Raw genomic sequence first — 11,663 nt, 5'->3', positions numbered from 1 at the left:
TCTTTTCACATAAACTTGATAGGTATCGGTCGTTTTTAATAAATTAATTATCCTTTGCAGTACGTACTGAAATTATTGATTCACCCAATAGAAAAAACTCAAATTATTGAGCTTTCAAAGCATTAAATCATCTTAATCAATGTGATTTTTTATTAAAATTTTTATTTATTTATTTTTAATAAAAAATTTCACGAATTTTACGAGATTTTAAGTAAATTTTATCCAAGTTGTGGCGATGACTAATCCTCACTTTCAAGTCCAAATCACCCAATAGCATTCATAGACAGGCGTGAAATAATACAGAGGAAACAACAACACCACCCTTTTTCGTCAAAGGAACCAGTAAAAGAGTTAGTTTCCCTGTAAATGTGAACAAAATCCACCTCTCCAACAATTTCTCTAAGCCTATCTCGGCCAAGAATTCATATTGAGCACCCAATTGATAGCCAAAGGGACAAGGAAGTATTACAGTTCTTTTAAGAATTACCAAAGAATAATAATTGCCTGCAGCATGTAGGGAATTATCATGAACTAAATATTTCAGCAATTGAATCGAAGCCTTTTCAAGGCAATCAATATCAACCATGAAGATAGATGGTGGCATTACCTAGAAGCACTGGACTGAAGTAAAGAGAAAAACATGAAACTCTTGCTACTGTTAAAGCTCCGTTTCCTGCTTGGGCAAGCATTAATTAAAGAGATATAAAGTTAAATAGAATGCAGTGAATATAATTAGCACTTGAAATATAGATATATTACTATTAATTTTTTTATTTATTATTTATTTCTTTTTTTAATTTTTTATGTTGATCATTTGTCAATTTTATTTAATAGCAAATACAATATTTTTAAATTCTTTCCACACCTTGATGGAATTTTTAAAATATCTCCTAACCTAATAAGCTTTCTTTAAAAAAGTTGTCATTTTGTAATTTTTTTTAAAAATTATACCATGTCATTTATACTATTATCCTTTTTCTTTTTTTTTTTTTTTTTTCATATTTCACCCTGCTTAATATGTTTTATTTTTATTTTTTTATATTCCTCTTTATTGATTTTTCAAATTAATTAATACGATGGAATAATTCTTATGTCTCTTACTATTGTATTATTTATATATTTTTGAAAAAAGTTACTACAAATTTCCTAAAAAATTTATGATATTAAGGAGGTTTCAACAATAATTTTATTATGATTATTGCTTTTTTTAAAAATTTTTACTTTTTTTTAGTAAATGCAATATAATTTTATTATGATTATTGCTTTTTTTAAAAAATTTTACTTTTTTTTAGTAAATGCAATAAAATTTTAATTTAAATTAAATGACCTAATGAAACATAATAAATAATAATAATCAAATCAAATTAAAGGACAAAAAATATATTATATCATTTTTTTCTAGTTTAATTAATTACTTTTCTTTTCCAGGTTTAATTTTGTAAAATCCAATTTATCTAAACTTTTTGTGTAGATTTTTTAATACTTTCTAGCAGTTTTAGATTTTAATTTTAAGATCTTTTTTGAGTTTATAGTTTATATTGTAATTATAACCCAGCCATCTGGCAATCCTAAGCACTATGAACCCATCTGATCGGTTGGGCCAATGAGGAGGAATTGTGAAGAAAATTCAACATGCATTTGTAAGTGGGCGTGTATGATTTTAGTCGGTAAGGGCTGAAAGCCACTGATAGAACTCCGATTCTTTTCACTTAAACTTGATAGAAATCGGCCATTCCTAATAAATTTTCCTTGGCAGTATGTAATGAAATTATTGAGCTTTCAAAGCATGAAATCCACATAAATTGTTGTTCCTTATCAAATAATAAATATTCTTACAGGACCACACCATTTTGTTATTCGCCCAATAGACAAAAAAAAAAATCCAATTATTGAGCTTTCTAACCAGGAAATTATCGTGATCAATTATTCGTGGGGTGATGACTAGAGTGAGGTTTATTATGGTGCAGTCCTGTGAGGTCCTCTCACACAGACCGTATGATTTCATGGCTCCGTTCTTTATCGTTGGATCTAAAAGTTACTTATGTTGAGTGTAATTGTAACCGGTGAAGCTCAAAAGAAAAATGACAAAACCAAGACCCCGTTAGTGGCTATCGCAGTTATCGCACGTGCTTCTAAATTTTGATTTAAGGTTCAAAACTCGTTGGACCGCACAGTTGCCGAACCGTTTCTTGGGGCATGGTTTGGAAGTTGTTAATGAATAACGATTTCAATAGAAAAAGCTCAGAGCTTTCAAACCGTGAAATAATCGTGCTCACTATTTTGGCGTGTGATGTACCCAATTCCATGGACACCGTACAATTGGATGATATTCATGCTATTCTTATCAAAGTTATTTTCATGATATTCATGCTTTTGTTGGTTTTGCAAACTTGCATTGCAGTAACCTTCAAAGTGGGCACGTCCCACTTTGGTTTGAAAAGACTGTAAGTTCAGGCCCCATTTCCCAAAATGGCTCAACAGTCAACTGGAATGCTACTCCATTCAACAAGCGTGCACGCATTGCAACGCCTCGCCTCGCCGCGCCCTGCCATGCCATGCCATGCCATGCCGTACGAAAATAATACAGGGAAGCTTTGCATATAAACGAATGTTGGATGGAGTCACAGTAAAATATTTGGGTCACTACAGAAAATGGATTAGGCCCGTTTATGAGAAAGGACCGCAAACGCACAGCTCTTGGAGTTTTGGACAATGCCCGTTGCACCATGAATTAGGTCCCGTCCAGCTAGTGCTGGATGAAGATTGTGAAACAAAATGGGCCAAAACAGATATGTATCAAAAGCTGAAAAAGCCTTTCTTAAATGGATTGTTGTTGGACAGGTCGGAATTTGTCGTGCCTTTTGAGCTTCAAAAGCTCATCAAACAAAACGGGTCTTTCCTAGTATCGCACAAGCAACAAGGCACCCAACAAAGCAAAGAAAAATAGTATTAAAGCCCAATTGTCATTTTAAAGTAAAATAACTCACTTTGTGTTTTGATAGAGTTTAGCTACTAATCAAGACCCCATATGTAGTTTGAATTAGTGCCGCAGAATTTGTAAAATCTCCCTATTCAAGTTATATTGGGAATGTGATTGCAGCATTCATGGAAGGCTGAAGAAGCATGGCGTAATGGACTCTCCGAAGTGCAGAGACTGGATTTGTTTGCATGTAGAGAAAAAAGATAAATTCAATAGAAGTTTCACTTTTATCTTCCGAAATGAAAATGTTTGAGTGGTAAAAAAAATTTAGCACAAAAAGTGAGCTTCAACTAGTAAATTAAACTGTTAAATTTCTAACAATAAAATCCTAAGTAGCAATTTTTATATTACTTGTGCAATAAATTTGTGCCTATTTCCCAAATTAGTTGATGGTCAGTTCAGTCCTTTAATATTTAACTGAAGTAACCAAGTCTTTATTTTGCATAGATTTAGCCCCGCAATACGACATTGACACAATTAGAATGTCCAAGTTATTTAATGAAGCTTAATGAGTACCTTATTACAAGGTCACAACTCACAACATTTGGTGGTCATTCATATTATAAACTAGCTTTTTTAACCCGTACATGTACGAAATTTTTTATTAAAATTTTCATAATTTTAAATTTATTTTTTAATTATTTATCTAATATATAATTATATATTTATAAATGTTAAGTTACATTAAATGATAATTTATACATAATATATTATAAATGATATTGTTAATCTAAGCAAAGTTTAAACTTTTGTAAATTTTCAAGAATTATAAAAATATTTTTTTTATTAAAAAATATTGTCTTCAATTTATTTGCTAAATACTAAAAATTTTGCTACTGTTTTTTTTTATTTGATAAAAAATCAATAATCAATATTTAAATAGTTAAGATTAATAATTGTTTTTATCATAATGTTGATTAGGTGGTATATATATATATATATTTGATTAAACAACAAATCATAATTATTTTTTTTTTATAATTATTTGCTTTTTATTAATTCTTTTTTTTTATATACTTCAAGTAATTATTACACAAATATATTGGACTAACAATTATTTCTATATATGTTAACAAAATAAAGTTATTTTTTAGATAAAAAGGAATAATAATTCTTTATGTTATGCTTATAAACTTTTTTTTGAAATATTTTTTTTATTTTTAATTATTTCTAATATAATTGATAGTATTTTTTGTGAGTTAGATATGGTAGTGATAATTATTATTTTCATATCATCTATTATAGACAAAGAAATTCAATAATAAAAAGAGCAAAAGAAAATAGAAAATATAAATTTACATATTAATTTGTCAAGATTAAATATATACAATAACAAAAATAAATACGTTAATAAATTAACAGAGAATAAAAACATTGAAGAAATAAATAAAACAAAAAAACTATATAATACAAAAAGTTAATTATAATCAATCTAAGCAAAATTAAAAAAACTTATGGACTAAAGAGAAACAAATAAATTAACCTAATATATAATATAAAATATCTGAATTAGAACATAAATAAAACATTATATTTGTTTTCAAAGTAAAAACATATTTTTATCTAACTTTTTTATCAACATTTAAATGTCTCATATTTTCATATAAAGATGTAAGCTTTTATTACTTTAAAAATACATACTTACTAATCAATAATTCATTAACTTATCTAAAAGTATTAAATTTAAATAATCTATTAAATAAATTTCAATTTTTGATAGATTTTGATTTGAATTTAAATAATTATCTAAAAATATTAAATTTAAATAATTTATTAAATAGAATTATTTGACAAAAAATAAAATTTGATTAAGTATATATATTTAAAATTGCCATTAAATTTAAAAAGAAAAGATAAATTATGATTTAATGTATTTGAATTCAAATCTTATGCAAAAATTTTAATCTTAGATAGATATTGATTTCAATTTAAATAATTTATTCAAAAAATTTATTTGATAAATGCAATAATATAAATATTATCCTATATATCATTAAAAGAGATTATTCACCTAGGCATTCACATAAGCAATTTTAATCATGTAATCTTGTATGTTATAATATAATATAAAAATACATGCTTCTAGTCAATAATTCATTAACTTATCTAAAAGTATTAAATTTAAATAATCTATTAAATAATTTTTAATTTTTGATAGATTTTGATTTGAATTTAAATAATTATCTAAAAATATTAAATTTAAATAATTCATTAAATAGAATTATTTGACAAAAAATAAAATTTCATTAAGTATATATATTTAGAATTGCCATTAAATTAAAAAAAAGATAAATTATGATTTAATATATTTGAATTCAAATCTTATGCAAAATTTTCAATCTTAGATAGATATTGACTTCAATTTAAATAATTATCCAAAATATTGAATTTAACTAATTTATTAAAAAAATTTATTTGATAAATGAAATAATATAAATATTATCTAATGTGTCATTAAAAGAGATTATTCACTTAAACATCTACATAAGTAATTTTAATCATGTAATCTTATATGTTGTAATATAATATATATATATATATATATATATTAGATTACATTTAAAATCAGTCAACTTTTCACAAAAAAAAGGATAAATTGAAAAAAAAAAAAAAAACGAACCTTTGCCCTATTTTAAATTAAATCCCAACCTTTTAATTATTTCAAATTAATAGCCAATCATTTTAAAATTTAGCAATTTAAGAAACGCCGTTAATTTAGACTAACACTAGCCATCTATAATCAGTAACTTTTTACAATCCAATTGAATTCTATCAATTTTTTTATATAAATTCTTGCATTTATTTAAGCAATTACAACTTTCAATTTTTGTCCTAGTCCTTTATTTTCCTTACATTATAGTCAATTTTTAAGAATGTTTTAAATTTTTTAGTTAAATAGATAATAATCCTCATGTACACACCAACAACCAGATGCTATAATTGAAAATTTGTGCTTAAATGCAAGGATCATGTTATGGTCCATACACTTTAATTAAGACATCTTATTTAAATTGCGTAAAAACTACGATTGAAAGATTATTTGTAATGTTAGAAAAAATAAATAAGAGATGAAAAATAATATAAAATAATTTTAATTTTGAGGTGTGAAAAATATTTTTTTAAAGATAATTATATTTTTAAGATACAACAAAAACTTAAACTCTCTAATAAGAAATAGTAAAAATGATTATACTAAAAGATTTATTTATAATAAATGAACAGACATAAATTTCTATTCAGATTGTTAGACTTTTTATATAATCATAACCTTTATGAATAATAATATATTTATATTTAAATAATTATGAGCATTTGTCATATGATAATTATTTCTATTCAAACAAAATTATTTATAATACTAATAAAATTAATACAAAAATTAATTTTATTCATCAATAATTAAATCTTTCTATCAAATGTAAGATGCATCATATTTTAAACTACCAACAATCTCCTACTAGTTTGAAATGTTGGTGCTTAATTTTTAACTTTTCACACAAAAAAATATTATGAATACAAAAATATATTTCTCGATTTAAACTTAGCGTATATTTCTTAGAATTCTAACGAAGTTGATAGTGTTTGCAAATTAAATCTAAATTTACAGTGTTAGAATTGAAGATATAACACACATAATACTTATTTAGTCTTCTATCAAAGGTTTATAACCACTTTTAGCACTATTATGGTCATATGCTTATCTTATTCATAAACATTTATAAGAGTGACCCTAATTTTTTTTGTTAAAGCGACACCACTTCTATGTTTATATAGGTAGAGTTTTCATTATATCTCTATTGCTTTAGTCATTTAAAACTCCATTACGAGTATAAATACCCATCTTCTCCCACGCAATAGATCACACTAGTTTCTAAAATTTGAATGGATTTTACTAGTTCTTAATAAACACAAAACAATAACTTGTTTTTATCTATTAAACTTTGTAATTAGAGGTTACTAATTTAAAGTTGGGTTTTCATTATTGGTGTCTAATAGTAAGAGTTCAAATCCATTCTACTTGTTGTACTACTAACCAATATATTGGAATTCAATTTCTTTTATGGTAATAACCCCCACTTGAGATTGAATCTATAATATAATCACTTCAGACTAATATGTCCAAACTTTTCATTTTGCATATCATTTATATGCTTTAGACATTATTACCTCATTCTTATCATTTTAAGAAATAATTGGTATTGGTTGTGGCCGCAACTCTATACTCATAAATTTCAACCATTATATTTTCATACTTTTATACATCTTTAATATAATTATACTTATAGTACAATTGGATAAACTCAATGAATAAACCAAACCATTTTAGTCATTTTAATATTTTTAAGGACCTTTTTATGATTTTACTTTAATAAGTGTCTAAACTTATTAGCTTGTCTAATTTGCTCATAAAATTATACTAAAATCTTACAATACTATAAAGGTAATTTTTATTTCTTTTTATTTTTATCACCCCACCATGTGTAAGTATGCATTCTTTTATTAAAGAATGTCTCATTCAATTGTTAAGATATCATATATACTTAATCAAGTTGCTATTTCATTTATCTTTTCACTATTTGATTATTTTTTTTGTTTTAAGTAGGAAGCCTCCAAATCTATTATTAGTGAAAGATAATTAGCAAATATCTTAATATCTCTATAAAAGTTTCAAAACTTTTATATTTTAACTTAATATAAGAGTTTACACCAATAAGTTGATTTCAAATATAATCATGCTTTTATAGTCTCCTTTTAAACCTTTTATGTCAATTCATAAATACTTATATGAGTCTATTTCATCATGGACACTATTAATAATTTTTATTACCATGAACAAAACCATTTCCATCACCCAAATGGATCAATAGCATTCCTTTTATTATTACAAAAGTTTTTATATTCATAAGACCTTTGAATCACTCATGGCTTCCAAAATAAATATACTTTGAAATTTTCACTATATAAAATAATGAATGATAAATCATTTGTACAATCTATGAATTAGATTATATACATAATAAAAAAAAATTACCACAACATAATCAAGATTGTGACATCAATTTGGCTTATGGCTATTCTAAGCTAACAATCCACATCATACCTACAAATCATGTGGATTTAACTATTGAAGTTATCTTATTTATAATGGTGGCTTTTAGTGAAAACCAACTATCTCAAATGTTATTATGAGTTTTCAATATATATATTAATTGCCCAATGGCTAATTCAAAATTTATGACTATTGAAACCTCTAAATTTAATTTCAAAATTTTATGAGAACTTTATTTCTTCTCTATTGTGCAGCTTATATATCTATGTTTTTACCACTTTTAATTGGTCATAATATTTTCATATATATAATAAATTCAAACTTTACTCATAGAACAAATATGCCTATGTATAATAAGAGTTCATAGTATATTTAACTCCAATTTTAAATACGTTCACAATCATTTTGTAATTAATATGTTCATATCTAGATCACCATATCAACACAAGTAATGAAACATGAATCCAAAAAATCATTTTCATATAATAGCATAAACAATAATTATAATATGAGTTCTACTAATATTTCATACAAAAATTTCATGATGAATTTGCATTGGTTAAATCATTTATTGGCTAACTTCAAGGCTTACGACTTTCACAAACCAATATTATTGTCTAAGCCATATATTGATATGGTGTATAACTAGCCACATCCTTGTCATTGTCATGAAATTATTGAAAACATCATAAACTTGTTCACTTTTCATTTTAATAGCCTACAAAATACCTTTTATTTGGGTACAAAAAGTAAAAATATTTTCATTGTCTTTAACCAATAATGTATTAATTGGATGATGGCATTCTATCTTCATAATCCATATCTTTCTTATATGTATAAGAAAGAAAATTTCATCCCATTGAGTTTATTTTCGTAATCTATGGCAGATTGTATCAATGTTCTTCATGCCTTCACAAAATAAAATTAAACACATGCATGTATTGGTGCCTTTGGAACATTGAATTTACATGTTCTTTTCTAATTTATAAACATGGATAATTAGACATTGATGGGCATCATTCAAAATACTAGTAACCAATAAATGCTTCAATATTTATAATGACATGCCTTTTCATTTAATCAATATCCCATATACGAAAAGCAACAATGCATTTTTGTAATCATTTATTAACTTTTTTATGACTATTTATAATTTCTACTTTGTGATTGTTCACAAAAAAATTTTATTTTGTATAATCATTTCTAATATAATATACCCAGCAAGTAAAATATATGTCACATTGCCCAAGTTTTTTATAATAACAATTATTTGGCTTATTATCCATCAATTAATCCATGAAACATCATATCTTAATAATAATTATTTTCATACATCAATTTAATTTTAATTGATTTTCATGAAAATTAAACACTAGTCAAAATTTGAACCAATAATAAATTTTAAAAAATATATATATATATATATATCAACATTTGATTTATAAACAGCCAACAAAGATAAAACTATACAAAAAGCTTGACTTAACTTATTATCTCAAATTTGGTACCATGATTTAATAATAAAACTAATCTTGTAGCCAAATCTTATTTTTTGCATATATTTTTTACTTACATTAAATTTCTCATGGTAAATTTTTTTACCCATTTTTGATTATTTTCATAGACAATTAAACAATTGGCCATACCATTAAAATCCAATTTAATTAATTACTTGATAACAAGCGTTAATTCTTTGGATCATAAATTAATTCATGTTTTTCTCTTTTATGTTTTCAGGCTATTTTTCATTTCAGTCTTTATAAGCATCGAATTTTTAAATAAAATAAAATAATTTATTAAACTTAATTATGGAGCCAATTTCAGTATATGCATAAACTTATTCAATGTAATCAATATTTTGCATGTTTTGACTTTACAAACTAATAAAATAAATTGTTAATTAATGTGTTTATCTCATTTAATTAATCTTTTTACCAGTAGTTATGTAAAAAAATAAAAAGCATGCCTTTAATGAAGATCTTTATGAAAATTAACATTGAGCCTTCTTTAATATTGATCTCCAAATCATGTCAATTTCTTTTCCTTATATCTTCCTCATGCGAAATATAAATTTTGCATAATTGCCTTTAAATTGTGAGAAAAAATAAATAAAATAAGAGGAATAATAAAAAAAAATAGCTTTGAAACATGAAAAACACTTTCTAAAAGGTAATTATGCCTTTAGGATACAACAAAATCTCAAACTCTCCAATCAAAAGTAATGAAAATGATTTTACTGAAATATTTATTTATAATAAATAAACAGACATAAATTTTTATTTAGATGATTATGATTTTCTATATAATTATAACCTTTATAAATGACAATATATTTATATTCAAATAGTTATGACCATTTGTCATATGATAATTATTTAAAATATTAATAAAATTAATATAAAATTTAATTTTATTTACCAATAATTAAATCTTTTTATTTAATATAAGATACATCACATTCTAAATTATCAACAATTAATGCATAGATCAAGATAAAACTAGCCATGTACTTGAAAGATCATGATAATGAGGCAACAATTTAAAGATATTAAATGTAAAATATATGGATCATAATAACGTTAAGAGGTTATGATTGAAAGATCATACATAAAATTGTTGATAATAATAAGACCTAGAGGTAGTTTGTAGTGCTTTTGCAGTGAATGTGAAAGGGCATAGGGGTTACTTTCAGCATTTACTTATTCAATAAAAATAGAGATGCTAGTGCATGTGTTACGGGTCAAGACTTAAGCTTTGACCCGTGCGACTTCGGGATCCGGGCATTCACTCATCCGACGTCCCATATCAGCTTACCTGTCACGGTTCACAAGCTTGTGAGGTATTGTTCGCTGTGACCCCCCTGACCTCACGGCTTTGTCTTATAAAAAGCACCTCCTTACTCTAGACAACATTAAGCAGCAATGACCTAAGCTTTTCTACCCTTGTCTCTGGCTCCTCGTCAGACTCATTGTCTACAACAGCCAACATGCTCTTCTATAGGCAATTAGGTGCTATGTGGCTCCATCTAAATAGGTAGCATGCTAGTGGCTCTCGGTCCCTCTTTGCTTTCCACTTGCTTGCTGGTGGTTTCCTCTCACCATCTTTGGTTGAACGGTCTCGATCTCCATCCTTAGACTCTCGGTCACAGTCTTTCCCCTTGGACTGCTTCTTTCGATCCTTCTCGTCCTTGCCCTTACCATTAGGCTTGAAAGACTCGAACTTGTTCAGAGGCTTAAACTCTATCAAGGACTCAGCAGTAGTAATGGCTTTAGCCAAGTCATGAACTCCCCTCCGTTGTAGCTCATGCTTCACTTACGGCTTCAACCCATCCACGAAAACAAATAAGGCATCCTTTTCGCCTAGATCCGAGATCTGTAGCATCAGTTCAGAGAATCTCTAGATATACTCCTTTATGTCCCTTTGCTGGCTTAGCTTGTGCAACTTTGCCTGCGCCTCATTATCGGCATACTCCGAGTAAAATTACTTCCTGAACTCTTTTTGGAACTCTGCCCAAGTTCCAATCTTGGCGCTCCCACACCTACCATCATCACACTTGCGCCTCTATCATAATAAGGCTACGTTAGTGAGATACATAACAGTGGTGCTTACCTTTATTGCTCGTCCTGCATGCCC

The sequence above is a fragment of the Durio zibethinus genome, chromosome 10 (genome assembly GCF_047325235.1).
Source record: "Durio zibethinus cultivar Kanyao isolate XHJ-2024 chromosome 10, ASM4732523v1, whole genome shotgun sequence".
Taxonomy (NCBI): domain Eukaryota; kingdom Viridiplantae; phylum Streptophyta; class Magnoliopsida; order Malvales; family Malvaceae; genus Durio; species Durio zibethinus.
Note: the sequence above shows the minus strand (reverse complement) of the source record.